Source organism: Eleutherodactylus coqui, chromosome 5, assembly GCF_035609145.1.
Source record: "Eleutherodactylus coqui strain aEleCoq1 chromosome 5, aEleCoq1.hap1, whole genome shotgun sequence".
Lineage (NCBI taxonomy): Eukaryota > Metazoa > Chordata > Amphibia > Anura > Eleutherodactylidae > Eleutherodactylus > Eleutherodactylus coqui.
The window spans coordinates 268869709-268889205 of record NC_089841.1 but is presented as its reverse complement, the minus strand read 5'-3'; the positions used below and the strand labels follow the sequence as shown (position 1 = coordinate 268889205).

The following is a 19497-nucleotide window of genomic DNA, read 5'->3' as shown; positions in this document are numbered from 1 at the left end:
AAAAAAAAAAAAAATGGAGTGCCCGCCGCGTGCGTGCAGCACACTGCCAGCGTGCCGAGCACATCAGCCCGGCCAAGAAAGAAGATCCGGCCACAACGGAGGGAAGATCCGCAGTGTCCGGACAGGTGAGATTAATCTGGTTTTTAGCCTCATGTCCGCGGGAAAGGAGGGACCCGCTGCGGGATTCTGCATGGAGAATCCGCAGCGGGCCTGATTTTCCCCGTGGACATGAGGCCTTAGAGACAGCTTCTTCATCATCTGACTGGATGGTGTTTTCATGTGTTGCGATGCAACATGGAGGAAGGCTCCATAGGGAAACATGGACTACAAACCCTCATGGGCATATCGCCGGACCCATGATGGTTTTGTATAGCGTTGTTGCATGCTACTAAACATCGAAGAAAAGCAATGTGGAGTAAAGGGACGTATCACAGATGTATGCTTTTACTGCTTTATTCCAATAACTGTGCTTAGTGAAACAGCAAGGAAGACGCATGTCATCATTTCCTGTTCCTTTAAATAGTACACCTTACTAAAACCAATTAAACATGTTTCATTAACTCCTTATAATCATAACAAAAATGTGGATCCATCCCAAGGAAGAGATACACACATATATAAATATGTAGAAAAAAATGTAGAAAATTGCTGCAATATTATCACAAACTATTAAAGGGGTTGTCCCGCGCCGAAACGGGGTTTTTTTTGTTTTTTTTAACACCCCCCCCCCCCCCCCCGTTCAGCGCGAGACAACCCCGATGCAGGGGTTAAAAAAACAACCCGCACAGCGCTTACCTGAATCCCGGCGGTCCGGCGTCTTCATACTTACCTGCTGAAGATGGCCGCCGGGATCCTCTGTCTCCGTGGACCGCAGGGCTTCTGTGCGGTCCATTGCCGATTCCAGCCTCCTGATTGGCTGGAATCGGCACGTGACGGGGCGGAGCTACACGGAGCCAGCATTCTACAGGAGCGGCCCCATAGAAGACTGCAGAAGACCCGGACTGCGCAGGCGCGGCTAATTTGGCCATCGGAGGGCGAAAATTAGTCGGCTCCATGGGAACGAGGACGCCAGCAACGGAGCAGATAAGTATAAAACTTTTTATAACTTCTGTATGGCTCATAATTAATGCACAATGTACATTACAAAGTGCATTAATATGGCCATACAGAAGTGTATAGACCCACTTGCTGCCGCGGGACAACCCCTTTAACAATATTATTTAAATAAATAAATAACCTGTTGCAGCCGTTCTGAGGTTCCCACCTTGCTTTCAGGCCAGACCAGGGTTTAGCAGTATTCCTACCTCTCCTGGAGCTGAGGGGTGTGGTGGTTGCAAGTGAAGTCATTCCTCGCCTGGTGATGAGTAGCTCTGCTCCTATTTAAGCAGTGCTAGTATTGACCCCTGTGCTGGTCAATGCTTCAGTTGCCGCTGGACAGCTACTGAGGAACACATCCTGGCTGAAACTCCTCCGTGCTATCTAAGTTCCTATTTCTGTTTTGTTTGGTTTTCTGTTTGCCTTTCTTTTTGTTCTAGGGCTCCCTGATAGGGACTTGTTAGTGGCCCAGGCACGCGTGTGGGTCCGCACCTGTCAGAGCGATCGGCCCGCCGAGTAGGCAGGGCCCCCTCCCAGGTTAGGGGTTTATAGGGAGAGGATTTCCCGTAGTTTTATGTTTTCTTTGCACAGTTGTGCCTTTTCGTTTGTTTTGGATATTGCATGTCCGGTTGGACGCAACATAACCTATGTTGTTATTATATTAAACAGAACGCTCGGCATTAATATGGTATATATTTAATAGGAAGAAATGTATATGGATTATAGATTGTGCTACATCAAATTAAACATACAGTTATGAACATGACCAAAAATATATAACTTAACCAATGAAAATAAAACTAACATGATTAAACTTGATCATAGATATATCATAATAATACGTAATATATGTCTGAAAATAAAATATTTCTCAAAAATTTTATTACCATTAATTTTCGTTAGCGTCAAAGAATATTATAGCAATAGAAAAATTAAATAAACATAAAGCAAATCATTTTTCATGTTCATTCCTTTTGGAACTCATGTGTGTAGCGTTACAATTAGAGATGAGCGAGCACCAAAATGCTCGGGTGCTCGTTACTCGGTATGAAATTATCGCGATGCTCGAGGGTTCGTTTCGAATAACGAACCCCATTGAAGTCAATGGGCGACCCGAGCATTTTTGTATATCGCCGATGCTCGCTAAGGTTTCCATTTGTGAAAATCTGGGCAATTCAAGAAAGTGATGGGAACGACACAGCAACGGATAGGGCAGGCGAGGGGCTACATGTTGGGCTGCATCTCAAGTTCCCAGGTCCCACTATTCAGCCACAATAGCGGCAAGAGTGGCCCCCCTCCCAACAACTTTTACTGCTGAAAAGCCCTCATTAGCAATGCATACTTTAGCTAAGCACCACACTACCTCCAACAAAGCACAATCACTGCCTGCATGACACTCCGCTGCCACTTCTCCTGGGTTACATGCTGCCCAACCCCCCCCCCCCCCCCCGCACGACCCAGTATCCACAGCGCACACCAAATTGTCCCTGCGCAGTCTTCAGCTGCACTCATGCCACACCACCCTCATGTCTATTTATAAGTGCGTCTGCCATGAGGAGGAACCGCAGGCACACACTGCAGAGGGTTGGCACGGCTAGGCAGCGACCCTCTTTAAAAGTGGTGGGGCGATAGCCCACAATGCTGTACAGAAGCAATGAGAAATATAATCCTGTGCCACCGCCATCAGGAGCTGCACACATGGGCATAGCAATGGGGAACCTATGTGCCACACACTATTCATTCTGTCAAGGTGTCTGCATGCCCCAGTCAGACCGTGGTTTTTTATAAATAGTCACAGGCAGCTACTACTCCGCAATGGGAATTCCGTGTGCACCCACAGCATGGGTGGCTCCCTGGAACCCACCGGCTGTACATTAATGTATCCCATTGCATTGCCCATCACAGCTGAGGTAATGTCGTGCTTAATGCAGGTGGGCTTTGGCCCACACTGCATGCCCCAGTCAGACTGGGCTTCTTTAGAAGTGGACACATGCAGTTACAACTCCGTGTGGACCGACAGCATGGGTGGGTGCCAGGAAGCCACCGGCGGTACATAAATATATCCCATTGCAGTGCCCAGCACAGCTGATGTAACGTCAGCTGTAATGCAGGTGGGCAAAAAATTAATTGGATTACACTGTAGGCGAGGGCCCCAAAAAATTGGTGTATCAACAGTACTAATGTACGTCAGAAAAATTGCCCATGCCCAACCAAGAGGGCAGGTGAAACCCATTAATCGCTTTGGTTAATGTGGCTTAATTGGTAACTAGGCCTGGAGGCAGCCCAGTTAAAATAAAAATTGGTTCAGGTGAAAGTTTCAACGCTTTAATGAGCATTGAAACGTATAAAAATTGTTCACAAAAATTATATGACTGAGCCTTGTGGGCCTAAGAAAAATTGCCCGTTCGGCGTGATTACGTCAGGTTTCAGGAGGAGGAGGATGAATATAATACAGATTGATGAAGCTAAAAGGTCCCCGTTTTTGATGGTGATAGAGAACGATGCTTCCATCCATGGGTGCTGCCTACGTATTGCTTAGGTATCGCTGCTGTCCGCTGGTGGAGAAGAGAAGTCTGGGGAAATCCAGGCTTTGTTCATCTTGATGAGTGTAAGCCTGTCGGCACTGTCGGTTGACAGGCGGGTACGCTTATCTGTGATGAATCCCCAAGCCGCACTAAACACCCTCTCTGACAAGACGCTAGCCGCAGGACAAGCAAGCACCTCCAGGGCATACAGCGCGAGTTCAGGCCACGTGTCCAGCTTCGACACCCAGTAGTTGTAGGGGGCAGAGGCGTCACGGAGGACAGTCGTGCGATCGGCTATGTACTCCCTCACCATCCTTTTACAGTGCTCCCGCCGACTCAGCCTTGACTGGGGAGCTGTGACACAGTCTTGCTGGGGAGCCAGAAAGCTGTCAAAGGCCTTAGAGATTGTTTCCCTGCCTGTACTGTACATGCTGCCTGATATCTGCGCCTCCCCTGCTACCTGGCCCTCGGAACTGCGCCTTCGGCCACTAGCGCTGTCGGATGGGAATTTTACCATCAGTTTGTCCGCCAGGGTCCTATGGTATAGCATCACTCTCGAACCCCTTTCCTCTTTCGGTATGAGAGTGGAAAAGTTCTCCTTATAGCGTGGGTCGAGCAGTGTGTACACCCAGTAATCCGTAGTGGCCAGAATGCGTGTAACGCGAGGGTCACGAGAAAGGCATCCTAACATGAAGTCAGCCATGTGTGCCAGGGTACCTGTACGCAACACATGGCTGTCCTCACTAGGAAAATCACTTTCAGGATCCTCCTCCTCCTCAGGCCATACACGCTGAAAGGATGACAGGCAAGCAGCATGTGTACCCTCAGCAGTGGGCCAAGCTGTCTCTTCCCCCTCTTCCCCCTCCTCCTCATCCTCCTCATGCTCCTCCTCCTCCGAGGACAGCGGAGGTGAGGGTGTGGGTGCAGGCCAGGAGACGGTAGTGCCTGTGTCCTAAGAGGGGGGGTTGGATCTCAGTGGCAGGTTGGGGCACAGGGGGAGAGGCAGTGGTGCAAACCAGAGGCGGTGAACGGCCTTCGTCCCACCTTGTGGGGTGCTTGGCCATCATATGTCTGCGCATGCTGGTGGTGGTGAGGCTGGTGGTGGTGGTTTCCTGGCTAATCTTGGCGCGACAAAGGTTGCACACCACTGTTCGTCGGTCGTCTGCACTCTCAGTGAAAAACTGCCAGACCTTTGAGCACCTCGGCCTCAGCAGGGTGGCATGGCGCGAGGGGGCGCTTTGGGAAACAGCTGGTGGATTCTTCGGTCTGGCCCTGCCTCTACCCCTGGACACCGCACTGCCTCTTGCAACCTGCCCTGCTGCTGCCCTTGCCTCCCCCTCTGAAGACCTGTCCTCAGTAGGCGTAGCAAACCAGGTGGGGTCAGTCACCTCATTGTCCTGCTGCTCTTCCTCCGAATCCTCTGTGCGCTGCTCCCTCGGACTTACTGCCCTTACTACTACCTCACTGATAGACCACTGTGTCTTATCGTCATCGGCCTCCTCACCCACTGAAAGCTCTTGAGACAGTTGCCGGAAGTCCCCAGCCTCATCCCCCGGACCCCGGGAACTTTCCAAAGGTTGGGCATCAGTCACGATAAACTTCTCTGGTGGGAGAGGAACCATTGCTGCCCAATCTGAGCAGGGGCCCGAGAACAGTTCCTGGGAGTCTGCCTGCTCCTCAGAATGTGTCATTGTAATGGAGTGAGGACGCTGGGAGGAAGGAGGAGCAGCAGCCAGAGGATTCAGAGTTGCAGCAGTGGACAGCGCAGAACTCTGGGTGAACGATAGATTGCTGGATGCACTTTCTGCCATCCACGACAGGACCTGCTCACACTGCTCATTTTCTAATAAAGGTTTACCGCGTGGACCCATTATTTGTGAGATGAATGTGGGGATGCCAGAAACATGCCTGTCTCCTAATCCCGCAGCAGTCTGCTGCGATACACCTGGATCAGGAGCTCGGCCTGTGCCCACACCCTGACTTGCGCCTCCGCGTCCTCGCCCGCGTCCACGTCCTCTAGGCCTACCCCTACCCCTCAGCATGCTGTATTACCAGTAATGCAGAAACAGAACGCTGTAATTAAATGTGCCGCTTATTGGCCTGTGGTTGGAGGCTGACTTCGCTTGCGGAACGCGAGGAAATAATTTTGCGCAAGCCTGCTGTAACACTTAGCTGGCTGCGTATGAATTAGGAGGACTACTACACCCAGCACAGACCCAGAACACTGAGGACAGTCACAGGCAGCCCAAATAGTTTTTTTTCCCCAAATGTTTTTGCAAAGGCCCACTGCCTATATTCAATAATATGTCTTCTGTCCCTGCCTAACCACCACTTCTGTCCCTGGAGTATTACTGCAGGGCGCAATGCTCTGCACGGCCGATATACCAAAAAAAAAAAATGTGCAACACTGCAAAAAGCAGCCTCCACACTACTGCACACGGTTAGATGTGGCCCTAAGAAGGACCGTTGGGTTCTTGAAGCCAAAAATACTCCAAACACTCTCCCTATAGCAGCTCCGGCACCAACAGCACTTTCCCTCCTCTATGTCAGAACAAATCTGTGGCGAGCCGCGGGAGGGGCCGATTTTTATACTCGGGTGACACCTGATCTCGCCAGCCACTCACTGCAGGGGGGTGGTATAGGGCTTGAACGTCGCAGGGGGAAGTTGTAATGCCTACCCTGTCTTTCTATTGGCCAGAAAAGCGCGCTAACGTCTCAGAGATGAAAGTGAAAGTAACTCGAACATCGCGTGGTACTCGTTACGAGTAACGAGCATCCCGAACACGCTAATACGCGAACGAGTATCAAGCTCGCACGAGTACGTTCGCTCATCTCTAGTTACAATCCAATAACCCTCTCTTTTTAGAAGTTCTACCCGATCTACCTGTAATTTACGTTTATTATGAATTATGTCTATTCCATAATACACTAATTTATCTATTTTACCTTCATGTCTCTCTAAAAAATGCTTTGTGACTCCAGAATGATTCATATTTTTATTTCTTATGTTTCTCAAATGCTCTGCGATCCGGATTCTCAATTTGCGGACGGTACATCCAACGTAGTGTATATCGCATATATAAATTACATTTACAGAGTTGCAATTAATGTGTTCTTTTATATTAAATGTTCTTGTATTGCAGCTACCACTAAATTGTGTGCATTTTCTAGCATATGGACATGTGCTACATTTACTATTCCCGCATCTTGCAAATCCCTTATAAGGGTGACTACCCACTACAGTTTTTTTTCACTACGAAATTCGCAGCGTTTTTTTTTTTCTGCAGGGGTCTATGGGACTTGTAATGTTAAAATCGTGATCCCGCAAAATCGCGATTTACCACGAAATCGCGATTTTAGCTTTACAAGTCACATAGACCCCTGCAGAAAAAAAAACCAGCGAATTTCGCAATGAAAAAAACTGTAGTGGGTAGTCACCCTAAGAGAGCCATTTTTTATTCTCCTTCCTGTTGGTATCAAATAAACTAGGTGACAACATGTCCCGAAGATTCTTATTTCTCCTGGCTACTACTGTAACTAAACATCGCATGTTTGATGTAACCCGTAGGAAAGCATGGGCTTCACGTAAATGCGATGTGTAGCATTGCAGCAACGCAACAAAATTGCGCAACTTTGTCGCCTGTGTGAATAAGGCCTTAATCTGTCACATATGTGAGTGTCGTAGTACCAATCCTAATCTTGAAGGAAAAGAACTCTGCAGTGTTTCAGGCGGTCTGGCATGCCCTTCCTCAGGTTTTTAAGTAAAAAGTAGAAGCACTAAGATGCCCATGAATCATAGGAAGCTACCAAGTGTAAACAGTACACCTATTTGAGTTCCTCATTAGTTTTGAATGCATTTCCTTGACCACAATTGTTTATTTACCCATGTAAGTCAAGTCTGGGTCTCCAATTAACAAATAAAAATTTAACCCTGTAATGCCACAGGAAGTCAGTTTACATCCTGGCTGGGTGCAACTTAATGCAACAGGAAGTAAACTTACGTCCTGCTGATGGTAAGGGCTTAGAAGTGCATTACCTGTTAATCCCTTGCATGCAACGTTCAATGTAGATCGCAAAATATATAAAAGGATTCGTCAACCCTCTGCTATGTAAATTTCGAGGGCCGAAGGGTTGCATGGCAACCAGATGCCAGATAATGGCATCCAGGCTTGCCATGACTTGTGATCGCCATTGTAAGCAATAATGTATTGCAAATAGAAGTACTGCAATGCATTATCATACCAATCATAGCTTTTCTAAGTCAAGTCCTCTACAGGGACATAAAAGATGTGAAAAAAATAAAATAGTAAAAATGAAAATGTAAAAAAGTAACAAAAAACATTTTTGCGCACTTCCCCTCTTTATATGAATAAAAAAATAACAAAAACACATATTTGTTAACAAAGTATCCATTATGACCCGTACAATAAACTGAACACAGAATTTATCCCGCATGGCAAAAACTGTAAAAAAAAGTAGACTAAAAAATGTAGCCAAGATACTTATTTTGTCTTTTTCCCTCCCCAAAAAATGCAATAAAAGTAATTTAAAAAGTCGTATGTAGGGGGCGTGGCTTGGCAAGCCGAGGAAGGAGACGCATGAGGCTGAGCTCCACCACTAAATCCTGCCATTTGCAAGATTTACAAGCTTCCTTGCAGAAAAGCAGAGCCGGATTACCTGCTTGTGCCCTCTGGACACTTTGCCATCGTGGGGCTCTCTGAGGTACCTGCGGCGCTGTACTACGAGCCAGAAGATCGCGGCCTAGTCCTGCCAGCTCAGGCTTCCACAATACTGGACTGTATCAGGGAGACCCGTGCAGCTGGGATAGAGCAGCGGCAGCAGGGATCACATCAGGCTCAGCCCTCTCCCTAATTCTCACTGCCGGCGGTGGCGGCCTGCAGCTCGGCGCATACCCCCACAAGAGACTTGGCTCTGACGTCATAAGGCCCCCGGGGACCCACTCTGCAAAAGCTGCTCTCTGAATTCAGTGGCTGTGAGGGGTCAGGCGCTGAGCAATACCCCAGGTCCTGCAAAAACTCCCCCCTCCCAATAAAACAGCTGCCATTTTACAGCTCTAGAGGGGAGGCTTGCAGCTTTATCCTCATCCAGGAGGCATTGCGAGAGAAAGGGAGCCAAGGGGCTGGAATATAACTTCCTGATCCAGGAGGCAAGGAGAGGCTGCTGCAGAACCTCCTCCATCTCAGCCACATACTGCTGAGGGTTCACCTACGGGACTCAGCCAGGGAGTTAGAGTTACAAGCACCTTGCTGGAGTCCACAGTTCTGCTGCTTTTTGCCGCACAAGTCAGTAGCAGAAGTCTAACTGAAAAGGGGCCAGCAATATATTTAGTCAAGAACCTGCCAGATAAAAGGGGTACAGACTGAGCTGTCCTGAGTCATTGCAGAACATACCCAGCATCACCCACCGGCAGCATCATTTATTCTGCACTACAAACAAGCCTTATACTGAAGACATCTAACCAGTGGACAACAGAATCACATAGTGTCTGAAATCGATATTTGCAGCAATCCACAATATATTGATTCCCCACAGAGCATCTTCATAGATCTGATTTTACTTGCCAGAAAGTAAACGTCTTCACCCACAAATAAGACACAACTTCCAACCAACAACGATAAGAGTTCAACTTCCCAGCTCAATGTGTAATACATTTCGCTTTCCTATGGTCTTAGCAATTTACTAATATCAACAAACAAGATCTACCTCTCTCCCAGTGTAGTGATATCCGAAAACAGACATAATGGGGAAAAATACTAGAGTTGCCAACACAGAAACAAGCAAAAATACTAAAATACCCAACAGATCCTTGGATGGCCAAAAAGTCCTCAAAACACTCACATCTGCGGGAGGAGCTTGACCGCTGAATGTGATGGACGTCTGGGCAGAGAGCTCCGTCATAGCGGCACTTTCTAAGGACCTTTACAGTTGCTAGAAGAGAAAAATGGAGAAATTCGGCAAAGAGAGAGGTGAAGAGATGCAAGATACTTTCCGACCTAGTAGAGGACAATCAGATATGCAGAAATATCTTAAAGAACGCTGCAATTGGTTGCCGCATGCAGCTTCCAAGATGGCGCCGAGCCAGGAGATGACTACAGCCCACAGTAGGAAGAGGGAGGAGGACGCCTCTTCGGATGGAGAAGACAGTGAGCACATATCTAGGAGGGTTATGAGGGACCTGATAAGACGGGCCATGCACCCAGTGATGGTGGACCTAGCTAAAATTAAAGAGGAAGTGAAACAAGTGGGCCGTTGGGTGAAGGAGATAGAGGCTACATGAGCCTCCATTACATCTCATTGCCTAGAAATGGAACAAATGCTCAAAGACCAGCAAACCTATCTTAATAGAGCCCTTATTATGCAGGAGGAATTAGAAAAAAGAAATAGGCGATGCAATGTGCGCATTATAGGGCTGCCGGAGTCATGGTCGGTGGACTCTCTGCCAAAAGTGGCAAAAGATATCTTCCCACTACTTCTGGATGCTAACAGGGAGACTACTATATCCATTGAACAGATCTATAGGGCGCTCAGACCTCAACCCTCAGCCTCTGAACCTCCGACAGATATCATCTGTAAACTCTTCTCTCTCCCCAATACTATGGACATCTTGAGAGCTGCAAGAAACCACACAGATCTAAAATACACAGATGCCCCTTATAAATCATTCACGACTTGGCATCATCTACCCTAGTTAAGCGCAGTTTATTGTGCCCACTACTGGAGGCCTTGAGAGCTAAAGATATAAAATAAAATTGACTGTTTCCCTTCAGTCTGGGCATTACCCACGGGGGCATAGATTAAATATCCGCTCACCCAAGGATCTTCAGAACTATTGGCAACACCTAGATCTGGAGCCGATAGATATTCTGTGCCGGCTTCCACTCTCAGAGCTGGAGAACTCAGAGAGGTGGCAGCTGGCAGGAAACACCAAGTCGCCGAGAGGCAAGAAAAAGAATAGGGAAGAAGGCTTGGGAAGTGATGCTTGACTCTAAAGACATTCTGGTTCTCAGTTTTGAATCGTTATTTATGTTGTCCCATGGGGCGCTGGTTGCTGAACTTTAATCCAGTGGGTTTAGGGTCTCTGGGTGGATGCCGGCATCCAGGGTCCTACATTGGATACCTGGGATCTGGTGGGACGTCGGGCTGCTGGCTCTTCTCTCTGACTGTGGAGGTAAGATTAATATCCTCTACTATATTATGATTAGGTTCCAAGGATGACATAATTGCATTTTTCCCCGAGAAGGAACAATTTATCAATGTTTACTTTTCCTGTTATTTGGGTCGGGGACTGTGCCTGTCAGGTCAGGCTGTGTGAAATAAATAGTTAATTGCAGGCTTGCCCTACTTTCTAGAGCAGGTTCCAGTGATAGGCCTTCTGCACATGGGCGGATTTGCATTGCGAAATCCAAAGTGGGATTCCGATTCTGCAGCCAATCCAGCTCATAACATGCTATAGCAAAACGTGATTTCTTGCTGCGATTTTGTGCAGGCCACGCACGGCCCACTTCCCTTGAAGTTGATGGAAGCTGTCCGTCCCGCGACCATTCTGCAATCATCATTGCAGAATGGTTGCTGCAGCCACGTCATCGCCATAGCGACGGCGCAGCGTCCTCTGTACTGCGCATGTGCGCCGTCGGCACATCAGCAGCAGAGGAAAAGACAGCGGACTGGAAAGTGCAACACCCCAGAGGGGTAACGCTGGGCACCTGGCTAACGTGAAGAGCAGGGCTGTCATCATGGTGGCACTTACCAGGCTCTGGTCCCGGAGGGATGACACATAGCCAAGGCCAGAGTAGTATCACAGACCAGCTTTGACACCCCTAGGATAGGGAATGCCAATAAGCGGGATGGGGGGAGTTGTAGTACTAATCACTTGTGATATCACCGTTCCCACACATTGGTATGCTACACACCAGAGAAATGAACACAGAGATTTGTGTATAGTTTTTTACAGGGGTCACCAACCGGGCACCGGGTCGAACTCTGCTGCGGGAATCCCGCATGTGGGGTCCGACCTGCCCGTGTCCAGGCGGCCATAAGTGGAGCTTGCTCTAATCTTTCGTGAGATAGTTTCTATTTACCTATGTATCTAATGAATAGAAAGGATTGCGTTTTCTCTTCTCCTTATCTCCCTTTTCCTACCCCTCTTATCCCCCCCCCATCTGTAGCTATATATTTGGACTATATATTTGTCTCCTTTAGCCTCCTAACGTGCCTAGATAAATCCTGTATAGACCCAGTGACGATCTCTGACCATGCCCCACTGCATGTGGACCTACGCCACTCCAGTTGTCTCCTTGAGAATGGAGATGGCAGCTTAACGCAGCTCTTTGGCAAAGAGAACGCTCACCTGTTAAGGTTGCTCTTCTGGGACATGTGGTTCTACAGGCATCCTTGTGCACACCTTCATAGGTAGGGGTTAATTGAGCTAGCTGGGTGTGGTATTCTCCACTAGCCAATCCCCTTTGTCTGCTGCAGATAAATACCAGCAACTCTTGTGAGAGATTGCTGGTCATTTTAGTGCTTTGCTGTTGTACCCTGTGTTGAGCTGGTGTGTACATGCTTGTCTGTAGTGTCCCTCGCTTCTCCCCTGAAGACGGTCTGGACACCTGCTGTCCATCCCCTCCTTGCATTCTGGGGTGTGTACATTGTGTAGTGTGTGGTACGGTGACCACACAGGTGCAGGCGGCCTGCAGGTTTCTCCCTATCCCTGGGCACATGCATCCTCCAGACATCTGATGTCCTATGTATGTGTCAGATGGGTGATGCCTGACACTGATCCTTATGTCTGCATGGTGGCTGACTTTCTATTCCCCTGGTGTGAGGACACTTGGACTGACTATGGTCTACCATCTGTATCCATGTGTGCTCTGGGTGGGGTTCCTGTTATGTTGTATGCACAACCATGTGTGTTGGTGTGAACAGTGACGTGTGTTTTGTCTGTGCAGGTGTCCAGACATGTGCTTTATGAGCAGTCCTGTTCTGTGATCAGTGTGTGTGAACAGTGTCATGTCCTATATGTGTCTTTGGTGCATCTCTCCAGGTTCCTGATCAGGGATAGCTAGGTCCCAGATGAAGACAGTGGGGCGGACCTTATCGGGACGACTACCCAGCTTTTAGGCAGAGGTTCCCCACTTTCCCTGATTAGAAAGGGACAGGGGTCCTTCCATCTTGCCTGGAGAGGTATAGTTTGTCGCTGCAAATGCTGTATGAGTGTTTGCAGGTTTTAAATGGACACGGATGAGTTTTTCCAATTAAACACAAAAGGGGGCTCTGGGATTCTTTTGATACGAGAAGCCCATAAGGCATTTGTAAGGGGCTTGTTTATCGCCCTACGCTGCAGAACCTAAAAGCTGCTGCAAAAAGATATTGATAATAGACTTTCTCAAATAGCAAAATTAGAGCACGTGACAAAACATTCCCAAACAAAAGATAACCTTGAGAACCTAACTGCAGCAAAAAGCTACCTGCGGCAGTGCCTCCAGTTCAAATTTATTAAAAACACCTTTATCTTAAATATGTGGTCTATGCGCAGGGTAACAGGGGGAGTAAATGTATGTCCTCGTTAATAAAGAAAGCTTGTGTCAAACAGTTCATCACATCTATTAACCCCTTAACGACCAGCCCATAGTGTTTTTACGTCCTCCCGAAGTGGGCTTTATTCTCTGAGGACGTAAAAACATGCTTCCTGCAGAGAATAAAGCCCCTCGGGCTGTGGATGAGACAGCTCCATGCTGTCAGTGCCCGCAGGTAGCCAACAGCATGGAGCTGTCATCCCGGGCTGCGGGGACACCCCCCCCCCCCGGCATTGCGATCGGCGCCAATCGCAAAAAAGTAAATAAAAGTGCCCAAAAAGTTAAAGTTTCAGCTGCTCTGATGGATCGGATCCACCAGGGCAGCTGAAAATTCTTACCTGGCTTGTCGGCGGTCCCCCCCGGAGATCTGGTCCTCCCGGACCCGCCGCCGCTCTTCTGCGCATGCGCACCAGATGATGACGTCACGCGCAGAAGCCCGGGAGCCCCCGGCAAATTCAAAATCTCCTGGCTCCCGCATGTGCAAAAGCTGTGGATTGCCAGGATAATTGAAATTCTCCCTGCTCCTGGCTACAAAACTGAGCCAAGAGCCTGGAGATTTTACGGGGGGCTGCGGTGAGCGGTTCCTGATCACGTGTTTGCTGTTATCCAATGGATAATGGCGATCACGTAAAAAAGTTTTTTAAAAAATTGAAGTTTCATCTCCCCTCACCGATGCGATCGGTGAGAGGAGATGAAACTTTTTACCGGAGACCTCCGTATTTGCACCCTGACGCGATCTTCCTCCGTGAACTTTCCCGGATTCTGCATATGTGACCGCCGGCAAAATACCGGACACATGCGCAGGAGTCGGGGAGCCCAGGAAACTTAAAATCTCCTTGCTCCCAGGCGACCAACGGTTGCCGAGAGCCTGGAGCAGTGACGGGTGGCCTCGTTGAGCGGTCCCTGGTCACGTGATAAAAAGGTAGCGATCTACCTTAGGTCGGTCTCACATGACTGGATAGGAATTACGGATTACGCATGCGTCTGATCCGCGGTATTACGCAGATCAATCGCATTGGATTACACAATTCGGCTCACATTAGTGGGTTAGAATTGTGTAATCCACTCGCAGAAAAGAGAACGCAGCAGGTTCTATTTTACCGCGGATATCCGCAACATAGAGCCCATTGTGCTCCGTGGTCATGGATATACCCGCAGCCCATACGCAACTACATTGTATACGGGCTGCGGGTACCCGCGTCATCGCTAAGGGACTGTGCGGGAAATACAAACAACAAAAAAAGGTGTACTGCGCATGACCGCCTGTGTGAGTACGCAGTTATGCGCAGTACATTACCGGCCGTACGCAGGGTCACAGCCGGGATCCGCTGGGGGCCTCCGCAAGCAGATTCCGCCTACGGCTGCGTGAGCCCGGCGTTATTCAGACCTCTACCTGTAATACATATTTTACAAGAAGCCCCGGGAACGCTCGCCTTCCTGCAGTTCCAGGAGCAGCTTGTTGAGCGCCTTCTGTGCGAGACCGCTGCACCTCATCGAGCTTACGGAGACTCACAGAGCGCCACTTTTTACACCCCATACCTGCCACTAAGGTCACGAAATACCCCCAAAAAGCATGAGAGGAGGGGGGATACACAGTTTTATTGCCCCATGGGCCCACTCCAACCAGGCTTCGTAATTACCCCTGTCTTCGGAAATACCACACAGTTCACATTATTACTTTTATCTAAGATTTACCTAAGGGCGCGGAGTGTGTGGGGGAGGGGTGGGGGAATTTTTAGGGAGTCAATTTTTATTCCGTACAAATAAGCAATGGGGCCTGGGATTTATTCAGTTGTGCCCTGAAATTCAACGGGTGTTCCCTCCTTTATAGGCCTTGCCATGGGTCCTGTAAGTAAATTAGGGCCACAATGGGTATGTTTCTGAACTTGCGACAAACGGGGGTATCCATTTTGGGGTGAACGTCTTCATTCCTATGTACACTGTACAAAAAAAACTGTTTTTAAATTTAAAAAATTGCCAAAAAAATTGAAAATCGTAACTTTTTCCTTCTGCTTTGCTTAGATTCATTCAAATACTGTGGGGTCAAAATACGCAGTACACCCCTAGATGAATTTGTTAAGGGGTCTAGTTTTCAAAATGGGGTCATTTGTGGGGGTTCTTTATAGTTTTGGCCGCTCAATGGCTCTATAAGTGGGCGATGGGGCCTGGAATTTATTCAGTTGTACCCTGAAATCCAACGGGTATTCGTTTCATTGTAGGCCTAGCCATGTGTCCTGTAAGTCTATTAGGGCCACAATGGGTATGTTTCTGAACACGGGACAAATAGGGGTATCCATTTTGGGGTGAAAGTCTTCATTTATATGTGTGCTGTACAAAAAAAACAGTTTTTAAATTGACGCAATAGCCCAAAAAATGAAAATCGTAATTTTTTTCTTACTGCTTCGCTTAGATCTATTCAAAAATTGTAGGGTTAAAATACACAGTACACCCCTAGATAAATTCGTTAAGGGGTCTAGTTTTCAAATTGGGGTAATTTGTGGCGTGTGCCGATTCCAGCCAATCAGGAGGCTGGAATCGGCACACGTGATGGGGCGGAGCTACGTGATGACGCGTAGAAGGGGGCGGAGCCAGAACGCCGCTCGTGCCCGGACCGACCAGAAGGGAGAAGACCCTTCTGCGCAAGTGCGTCTAATTGGGCGATTAGACGCTAAAATTAGACGGCACCATGGAGACGGGGACGCCAGCGCAGGGAAGGTGAGTATATACCTTCTGTATGGCTCATATTTAATGCACGATGTATATTACAAAGTGCATTAATATGGCCATACAGAAGTGTATAACCCCACTTGCTTTTGCGAGACAACCCCTTTAACTGAGCTCTTCAATGCTCTACTACAGGGGAAGCCTTGCTGAAGGAGTCCCAGACAACACATATTACACCAATTCAGACAGAAAATAAAGATCCAGAGATGTGTGGCAGCTATAGGCCTATCTCCCTGATTAACTTTCATGTTAAATTGCCCTCATCCACTCCCGGCTGGATTATTGCAACTCGGTGCTGATCGGCCTCCCCTACACCAGACTCTACCCTCTCCAACCCATCCTGAATGCGGCAGCCAGTCTCATATTCCTGTCCAGCCGCTACTCGGACGCCTCTGCCCTGTGTCGGTCACTATACTGGCTGCCCGTTAAATACAGAATTCAATTTAAACTTACTACCTTCATCCACAAAGCCCTCCACAGTGCAGCGCCACCCTATACTGCCTCCCTCATGTCAATCCATCACCCAGCCCGGGCTCTCCACTCTGCTAACAAAACTAGACTGCACACCCCTCTAATTCGAACTTCTCATTCCCGCCTCCAAGACTTCTCCAGAGCAGCACAAGTCCTCTGGAACGCACTACCAAAGGATACCCGGGCAATCCAGGGCGCCAAAACTTCAGGCGTGCTCTAAAAACGCACCTCTTCAGGGAGGCATATCGTATTCTCTAAACAAACTCCTGTATACGCCACCTGATAACATGCTCCCTGACCTACTGACTGCAATCTCTACTAGCCATCATAAGCCGCTCCTGCAGTCATACTGATCCTGCCGTCACATGGCTAAATGTCTGATCATTGTCTGTCTATAGCATCCCTCACACTCCACCTCACCATACCGTGCACATCTCCAGCCCCTTTACCTTCTGTATCACCCCATTACTTGTATGTAAGCTTGTTGGAGCAGGACCCTCACCCCTATTGTTTCCATCAACTGATTACGATTGTAACCGTGGTTCTGTAATTTTTTTGTCTTTCTGTATCCCCCTGTCTATGTAAGCGCTGCGGAATATGTTAGCGCTATACAAATAAAGATTATTATTATTAGATGTGGGCCAAACGTCTGGCCAAAAGACTTGTAGATTATATACCTACCCTGATAAATGGAGAGCAGGCAGGTTTTGTAAAGGGGAGAGAGGGTAGAGACAATTGTCTTAGATTGCTTCATGCTGCCCGATACGCTCAGACTCATAATATACCCGTAGCCTTGGTGGCAACAGATGCCGAAAAGGCTTTTGACAGGGTCGATTGGCGTTATATGGAAAAAGTCTTGCTTCATTTCAATATTCCTGCCGCCTTTGTTTCCGCTATCTTTTCCCTATATGCTAAGCCCCACACTCGGACATTGTGTCCTGATAACGGACCCCAAAGGGGATTCCCTAAGCTTGTGCTGCTTCTGGGGGAGTTTGGGTTCATTTCCAATTTCAAACTTAATTTTGGATAATCCACAGTCCTTAATGTTTCCATTCCTGCAGCCGGCTGAAGAGCTCTGAAGGATAGTTCCCCTTTCTCTTGGTCAGAGACGTCATTGGACTACCTGGGAGTCCGGCTAACCAAGAAAGCAGAAGATTTATTCACATCTAACTCCAAGACCTTATTAGCTCAGGTAAAGAGCCTCCTGCGGCTGTATGAGATGCCTTTCATATCGTGGTTTGGCAGGAAAAATATATTGAAATCATCCATGCTTCCAATAGTTCTTTAAAAATTGCAAAGCACAAACTAATGATTAAGGGGGGCTCAGAGGTGAGCATCGACCTCCCTTATATCTACGATTACTACAGGGCCACCCAGATTGGCTATTGGATAGACCTGGCCCTACTGGTCAGGGATACGTTGTTGCATCCATTGGCTGTGGGTTCACACGGGCAGACCCTGATACACGACCTTTGGTTTCCTTCAAAAAACAAATACTGATATAAGGGCTTCAATCCCTTGATCAGGGGCCCCTGGGAGACCTGGGACAGACTAAAAGAGGTGCTTTCATTGTGTTTTGTACCTTTGTGACAGTTCTGCTGATGCTGTTTGCTTTGAAAGGACTCCCCAAATTCCTACTTATGGCTGACCTCTATCTAGCCTCAGTCAATGTAAAGGGTTTGAACATACTGCAAAAAGGGTCTTAAATATTGCATTATCTAGAAAAACAAGGTGTTGATATCTTTTTTCAAGAAACGCATAACCGCCCCCCCCCTCCCCCTTCTCCAAGCATAAATACTTCACCCAATGGTTCAATGCCTCTCTGCCACTGAAAAAGCATAGAGGGGTAGTGATAGCCTTACAAAAGAAAAGTGTATTTTTAAATGATAAACACTAGAGATGAGCGAGCACCAAAATGCTCGGGTGCTCGTTACTCGAGACAAACTTTTTGCGATGCTCGAGGGTTCGTTTCGAATAACGAACCCCATTGAAGTCAATGGGCGACTTGAGCATTTTTGTATATCGCCGATGCTCGCTAAGGTTTCCATTTGTGAAAATCTGGGCAATTCAAGAAAGTGATGGGAACGACACAGCAACAGATAGGGCAGGCGAGGGGCTACATGTTGGGCTGCATCTCAGGATCCCAGGTCCCACTATTAAGCCACAATAGCGGCAAGAGTGCCCCCCCCCCCTCCCAACAACTTTTACTTCTGAAAAGCCCTCAATAGCATGGCATACCTTAGCTAAGCACCACACTACCTCCAACAAAGCACAATCACTGCCTGCATGACACTCCGCTGCCACTTCTCCTGGGTTACATGCTGCCCAACCCCCCCCCCCACGACCCAGTGTCCACAGCGCACACCAAACTGTCCCTGCCCAGCCTTCACCTGCCCTCATGCCACGCCACCCTCATGTCTATTTATAAGTGCGTCTGCCAGAGGAACCGCAGGCACACACTGCAGAGGGTTGGCATGGCTAGGCAGTGACCCTCTTTAAAAGGGGCGGGGCGATAGTCCACAATGCTGTACATAAGCAATGAGAAATCCAATCCTGTGCCACCTCCATCTGGAGCTGCAGACGTGGGCATAGCAATGGGGAACCTATGTGCCACACACTATTCATTCTGTCAAGGTGTCTGCATGCCCCAGTCAGACCGCATTTTTTTATAAATAGTCACAGGCAGGTACAACTCCGCAATGGGAATTCCGTGTGCACCCACAGCATGGGTGGCTCCCTGGAACCCACCGGCTGTACATAAATGTATCCCATTACAGTGCCCTGGATAGCAGAGCTAACGTCAGATTAAATGCAGGTGGGCTTCGGCCCACACTGCATGCCCCAACCTGACCGGGGTTTTTAATTCATAGACACAGGCAGGTACAACTCCCTATTGTGAAGTCCCTGTGGACTGGCAGCATGGGTGGGTGCCAGGAAGCCACCGGCGGTACATAAATATATCCCATTGCATTGCCCATCACAGCTGAGGTAATGTCATGTTTAATGCAGGTGGGCTTCGGCCCACACTGCATGCCCCAGTCAGACTGGGGTTCTTTAGAAGTGGACACATGCAGTTGCAACTCCCTGTG

General features: G+C 48.3%; 1 protein-coding gene across 1 annotated transcript in view; it reads right to left on the bottom strand.

Annotated features, from left to right (window-relative positions):
- The window catches only part of KISS1R (KISS1 receptor), a 120916-nt gene that overhangs the window by 47428 nt on the left and 53991 nt on the right, over positions 1 to 19497 (bottom strand). The window lies entirely within an intron of this gene.